Below are 7,064 nucleotides of genomic sequence, written 5' to 3'. Positions count from 1 at the left end.
TGCATTTTTTTTATTTCCTTTTGCTTTCTTCGTGTTGGGGTTAACATTACCCCCCTCCTAGATGAGTGCCAGTCCCATGGCACTCACCGTCGTAGGTAGCAGACTATAGCATGCACCGAAGACGTGGGTGACAAGGACGCCGGTGGTTTCCGTGGAGGAGTGTTGGTGGTGGTGTGGTAGAAGGTCCGGAGGCCCTGTTGGTGGCCATGGTGGCTGGTGGAAGGTTGTTGGAGTTGGCGGTAGGGCTATTTTGTGTTGGGAATTGCATTAATGGCCAGCACAAGTGGTAGTTTGTTGGGGATTCTGCACATGACGATTCTTTGCGGGCTTCTCGGATGGTAAGGGATAAGTAGTCAGAGTTTGATGAAGAGCGAACAACACCTTATACCTGCAATTAGAAAACCTCGCATGTGGTCTCTCCTTAAGGGATAGTGCTAGTCTTCTTATAGTGCATAAGACATATTTGGATTAGTTTGGGAGACAGGTCAAACTCTAAGCAAGCCTGGAGTATTGTCCTGCACTTGAGGACCCAAACCGTGTATAGGTTATAGTGTGAATATTAAGTGTGTACACGTGCATATTTAGGTATTACTTAGTTAGAAGACTATCGGCCTAGTTCCTTGTATAGCAACCAATGAAGCAAGGGGCTAAGTTGACGGAAAAATTTATCGATGAAGACGGGGAGTACACTTGAAGATTGCTTGAGACATCATTATGGTCTTGTCAAGGCCATGTAGCATAAGTGAGCTCCTTGATGTCTAGCGCTTGGTAGCTAGTGACTACCTATAGTGCGTGAAAGGTATGGTGTACTTTTCCATTGTCTTTCATGCCTTCCTTACCACTGTGGAGTGTAATGGCATTGAGATTAGTGCAAAAGAATTGTGCAAGTGGTTCAGGGTGATAGGTCTAACCATAGGTGAGGCGAGCTCCCTAGGTATGTCCTGCCCTTAATGTGCCCTGAACAATTGTGGGGGATGTACAAAGGGCTAGGGGATTAGGGACGGAGCCAGCCGACCAAGGTCACTAGACGTACCTAATTTGAGGACCCCTAGGTGCGGTGCCGTGATCGTGTGTGCTCTTTTTTTCTTTTTCTTTTTTTTTCTCCCCCTTCTTTTTTTTCTTTCTTTCTTTCTCTCTCTTTTTTTTTTGGTGGGAAAAATGAATACAATCAATGCCATACATTGAGGCTGTTAGCCTTTCATTTGGATTGAGAAATGTTGGGATCCAAAGGCTATGAAGGATGGATATTACAGAGATGATTGTGTCACTAGCCTTGATGCTAGAGGAACTGTTGTTGAGATGAAGAGATACACTTGAGATTTTGCAAACCTCCTTGCGACACACTCGATGTTGATACAAGTGAGGTAACGACTGTCGTGAGCCAACTATAGAGTTTTACCCAAAAGGAGAGCGTGTCCCATGAATGTGCTTTGGACCGTGCGATAGGGGCGGTTGGCAAGGGTGCTTTCGGCAGCGTGGCTTTGCCGCGGCTCATTGTGGGGTTGTTGGTGTTACAGTGATTGGGCATTGAACATTTTCGCACAAGGACCTGTATTATCCTGCATCCACTTGTCGCTTTATGAGAGTACATGCATTGTATATGCCGCAACTATAATAAACCAGTGCAATGCAAGGAGACATCACTTATCGGAATTCTATGGTGTTGACTTAAATATTTATCACCTGCGCTTGATTAGCTTTTTCTTTTGCTAAAGACGTGAAATATATTAAACGCAGATATGAAAAGTTCGTACAATTCGGGAACATGTCAACACTTAACAAGTCGGGAACACTTAACCATTTAAAAACAAAAAGTTATGGCCAGTTATCATTTGATAAGCCCTTTATGCATCATGGGCTACTCGATTTGTATGAGGCGGGGCGAGTCTGGGTGGCCGGGTGATTGGGGCTCTGGATATCGAAAGATCTCCTGTGAGCACAAGGATACTATGAGGGCAACCCCTGGATATGGGTGCCTAAGGATGGACACTCAAGAAGCTCAACTCTGAGCAACCCCACTCCAGCTGGACAGGTTGGCACATGCAAAGCACAAGTCACAAAGAACGCTAAACTAGCACCAGTGATGATTAAGGACCCCCAACACATTCATTGTCCCAAGCCGGATGTCCCAGCACCATCCAGATCAAAGGAGGTGTGCACCCCCATGCCGGCTCGAATAGAATGCAACACGCCTCCCATGCCACGAAAGCCCGTTGCAGCATCTCCAAGTGCTCTAGAGTGCAAAGTCCCATTTGTGACGCTAGCAAGGGAGTCACCACTATCCAGCCGAATTGCGCCATCACCACCAGCAGGTCTTAAGCCTTTATATGAAAGACGATCTTTCCTTTCAGCAGCCAAGGATCTCGCTGAGACCTCGGGGAATGACGTAGTGACATGCATCAAGGAGTTGGATGACACCTTCACTACATTCGCTAGAAGCTATGAGAGGCTTGACCTAGGACTTCTTGACGAACCATTCGCTCCTAATGTTCACGCGTTGCCGTGCACTTGGGAAGACTACGAGTTTATGACCATAAAATTTCCCAAAATTACAGTCGAGCTAATCGCTAATGGAGAAATCTCAAAGGAGCAAGCTGTTCTTAGATGATTAGTCACCTCGTACCGCAAGCCTGCTCGCTCTACACCTGAACGAGAACTGGAGGAGCTCACGCAGCTTGCCAGCTCTGCTTCTCCATTCTTACAACTGTGGTATGCCTTATGTCTCCAATGGGAGAAAAAAGGCCGCCGTATCATGACCAATGCTGAGCAAAGGAGGGCAATCAAAACAATTGAACGTGACCCTACTTATGTGGCACCTCTTTTGTTTAGAGTTTTGGCCATTACATGCAACATGCACTTAGATGATCAAGTATTGGCCCACCCGTACATTGACCAGTTCCTCACGGAAGAGGAGTTGCATGTTGCTAGTCATCTCAACTCCGGGGACATCTTTCATGATGTCTTGACCTACATCACTCAAGCTTCTATACAACCATGAGAACTTGATCATCATGCCTAGTTTGAGTATAACCCTAACCTTTATACTTGGTTGTTGGCCAAGTAGCTTGCCCCACGCAACCCATGCGAGCCCTCCTCCTCCCCTCGCAAATCCTAAAAAGGATTCCCGTAACACTTAGGAAAAAGGGGGGGAAGAGGAGGTGACAACCGAGTGACAAACCAAGTGATGTAGCAAAAGGTGTAAAGGCTGAAAGTGCTCAACTAAATTCAAATAGGAAAGAACGCAAGAAGTAGATGTTGCTTGTGAATTATTTCTAAGTTTCATCCCTTTGAATCCGCACGGCAAACTGTCACACACATTCTTTCTTGGGTTTTGCTAGGAATAAATCAAGTTATAACTCTAACATTGACTTGGGTGATGATAGGCACCTACCATGCCAGGACAGGGTAGACTTCCATTTACGAAAGCGGAGCTGACGAAGTATGGAATCAGCATCGAGACACGGGGATTTAGCCAATTCACATTCAAGCATACTATGAATCTGGATGAAGCCATCTTGGAAGAGCCGACCGTGAGAGAGCTGGTGGACAAATGTAACCTCCAAAAGTACATAGAAAAGGTTGGGCAAGCAGTACACTACAGCATGTGTGCAGATTTCTTAAGGAACTTCGATGAAGGACGGAGCTGTGGCACAATCACAGTGAGGGCGGGTGATCAAGAAAGAAGGGTGCAAGTGCCCCTTAACGCAGTCATTGTCGAGAGAGCCCTGGGACTTGTGCCCAAAAAAGAAGGATGCCCAAAAAGAGATGCGTACACCATGCTGGGAGTCAGAAAAGAGGACGTGCACACGGTCGATGGAATTAGTCTAGCTGACATTCCAGACCTTGCGACGAGGATGCAGCCTAAGATCATCCACGCTCTTTTCTCGGGCCACAGATACAATGCACTCATGAATAGAATCAGCGTGCCAGTGCTGGAAAGCATTACGGCAGGAGTCCCGGAGGAGGTGGACTGGAACGGCTTTGTCCAAAAGACTATCAGGAGTTCAGCCACCCTTCTAGCTCTAGCCACAGCACTAGCTGGTGGGGAATCTCCGGCCTCTACTGCACGATCCACAAGAAAGAATCCTGCCACCAAAGCCTCTACAATCAGGTACGGAGGTATCCTCATAGCAATCATTGATGAGGCTATCAAGGATGCCGGCATGGAGGAAGAGCAAGTTAAGCACCAAGGCTCACCACATCATGAGGAGGAAGGCTCGAGTGAAAAGATGGCAAGCGACGAAGGAGAGCCTGAAATACCACCCGCTCAAACGGCCGAGCCTCAGAAGCAAATGAAGAACAGCAAGAGCCAAAAAAAGGAGGAGAGACTAAGCAAAGAGGAGCGGGCCGAGGTGAAGAGAGCTTGAAGAGAGTCAAGGAGGATGGAGGAGCAACGACGGAAGGAGGAGGAAGAACTCGAAAGAGTTAGAGAAGAGTCAAAAAAGGCAAAAGAGGAAATAAGGCAAAGAAGGGCGGAGGAGGAAGCCCACGAGCTGAGGATGAAGGAACTGGCTGAGTTGGTAGAAGCCACTCGCAGATCTATTGAAGAAACTCATGAAAGAGGAGAGATCAACCCCTTGAGCCCTCACCATGAGGCCGAAGCAAGCGGCAGTGTGAGAGCAGCCCCAATGATCGTAAGCAAGTGGAAGTCACTGTTACACCCCCTGCCTTCCTCCTTCGTGTCGGCGCCAATAGACACCATAACTGCCCCGCAACCCATGCCCTCTCTGGACCCGGCCTAGCTGATGAGCATGATGCAGATGCTTGTCAGTAAAGTGGTTGAGATTGTCCTACAGACTGGAGCGAAAAGACCTGCCATAGCAGATGTTGAGTCCAAGGAAGACCCGAAACGGCAAAAGCTAGAAGCGTCAACCACCACAGCTCCTATTCCCATGCCACCTGGTGCGGACTATGACACCTATGTGGCTAAGCTCCTAGCACAGTTGGATAAAGCAAAGGAAGAAAAGAAGGTGGCTCTGTTGGATCTTGAAAAGGAAAGGGAAACTTCGGCAGCCCTGAGGCTCGAAGTTTCAAGGTAAGGAGATAATCGGCAAAGGGAGATAAAAGTGCTGCAAGATCAGTTGGAGGCAAAAACAAAAGAGGCCCAGGATAACGAAAACCGCTTGAGACAGAGGCTAGAGGACAAAGAACAAAACCTGGTGGCCGAGTAGTGGAGCTTAAAGTTGCTAGTGCAGCAATATGCTGACCTAGAATAGAGAACAGCTAAACTAGAAGGGTATGGACAATTGGCAACTCAAGAGGGTGAGCCGACCGAGCGACAGGAGAATACCATGGCAAAGCTACAGTATGAACTCGAGGAACAAGATAGGCTGGAGAGAGAGATAGAGTTCCTAGCATGGGAAAGCCGGCAACCCTCGCAGCAGAAGCATAAGAGCAGCAATAGGAGGCACAACGACTGCAAGGTGCATTGGAAGTTTCCAAGGAAGCCATAGAGGGCCTCATGGCCATGGCCTTCATGCAACGAAGACTGCACCTTGCAGAGATCCAGAGCCACGAGCAGCTAGTGCATGAAAAATTAAAACTAATTGTTGAGGCAGAATAGAGGTTCAGTATTGCAAATCAAGCAAAAGAAATCGCCGAAGAATAGCTGGCTCGGAAGTCTAGGGAGTAGCACCAACTCTGGGTCTTAACAAACGAACAGCAGCAAGTGGTAACCACATTAGCAAGTGAGCTGGAAGAAGGAAGGAGAAGGATGGATGAAAGAGCCAATGCGTGGGAAGAGAACAACTGTGAAAGAATCAAGCAGTTAGAGAACCGCTTGGCAGTGGTTGAGTGCGAGAGAGTGCTTGCCGAATCCAGAGCTGAAGCAGCCGATGTATGCGCCAACGCATAGAGGCAAGCCTTTCTCAGCACCGTGTTACATGTCACCCAAGCAGAAGGCGATGATTCGGTGGAGAGGGTGAGAAGGAAGCTGGAGTTGACTACCCCAGTGCTAAGATATGGCCTTCAGGAACGGGAGCTCCCCACCGGCACGGGAATCACCAAGGAGTAGCAATTCCACTACCTGCGTTGTGCCGGCCTCTCCACCATTGAGCTCAAGGAGCTAGGGTTCGAAGAACAGGAGCAACTCGCACCACCACCACAAGCGATCCCAGCAGTGGCTGAGCTAAATACCGAAGAGGGCTCGGACTTGGAGCAGGAGGCCAAAGAAGAACAACGAAAAATGCCCAGTCCGTCTCTACCAGACCTCCCACCAGACGAGCCTGAAGATGCCCACATGGCTGAGCGCATCATGGCAGCCAGAAGAAGGAGGCAGGAACTGGCAGAGGACGCACAACACAGAGCCAGTCACTACCCAGACAATTTCCTGACGAGCTGGTGCCACTACGAGGGGACCCCAACCCTATCGATTGGCCTCAAGAATTGATCATTTGGCGTGACCGGGAGTTCCAGAAAAGACCATTTGAGCTGTCATTTTCCTATCCACTCTCGCTGGACCGTGCGTTGCCTCTAGGCATCCTATCCAAGATCAAGGACCTGGCCAATGACCTGGCGAATAGATGGATAGAAGAGAGGAGCCTTATTATAACCAGGTGGAGGCAAGAGCCCGCAGATTACTGGCAGGACAAGGTGAACTGGATTCCCAAATCTGTCCAAGGCTACGAGACGCAGCCGAAGTGGCAGAGGAGGATTTGGGACGCCAATTTTGATGCCTGGACTGCTTTCTATAACTCACTTCCCGAAGAACATAATGATCCCACCTACATGCCCTACCCTTGTCGGCATGGAGTGGATTATGACCGCACTATTCATGGGGATTTTGATTTTCCTAGAATATATAATGTAAGGCCGAAATCCCAAGGAATGCCAGTTTTTAGAGTAGAGGATATCCTTCCATCCATCAATCGCTTCCTCGTGGACTTTGCTTCTTGCTCGGATCCCCGCCTTCCTAACCACCTGCAATTATCTTAGGTTGATCAAATTCCTATTAATGCAGAGGCCTACGCTCGAGGAAGCCCACCTTCCCCCCCTCTTTTTTTGACATCAATCTAGGAATAGATAGCAGGGCTATGACTAGATTAATGATGAGGGCAACCCTGCTT

Source organism: Lygodium microphyllum, chromosome 21 (genome assembly GCF_053477565.2).
Source record: "Lygodium microphyllum isolate KBCC chromosome 21, Lygodium_microphyllum_v1.1.10, whole genome shotgun sequence".
NCBI classification, from domain to species: Eukaryota; Viridiplantae; Streptophyta; class Polypodiopsida; order Schizaeales; family Lygodiaceae; genus Lygodium; species Lygodium microphyllum.
Note: the sequence above shows the minus strand (reverse complement) of the source record.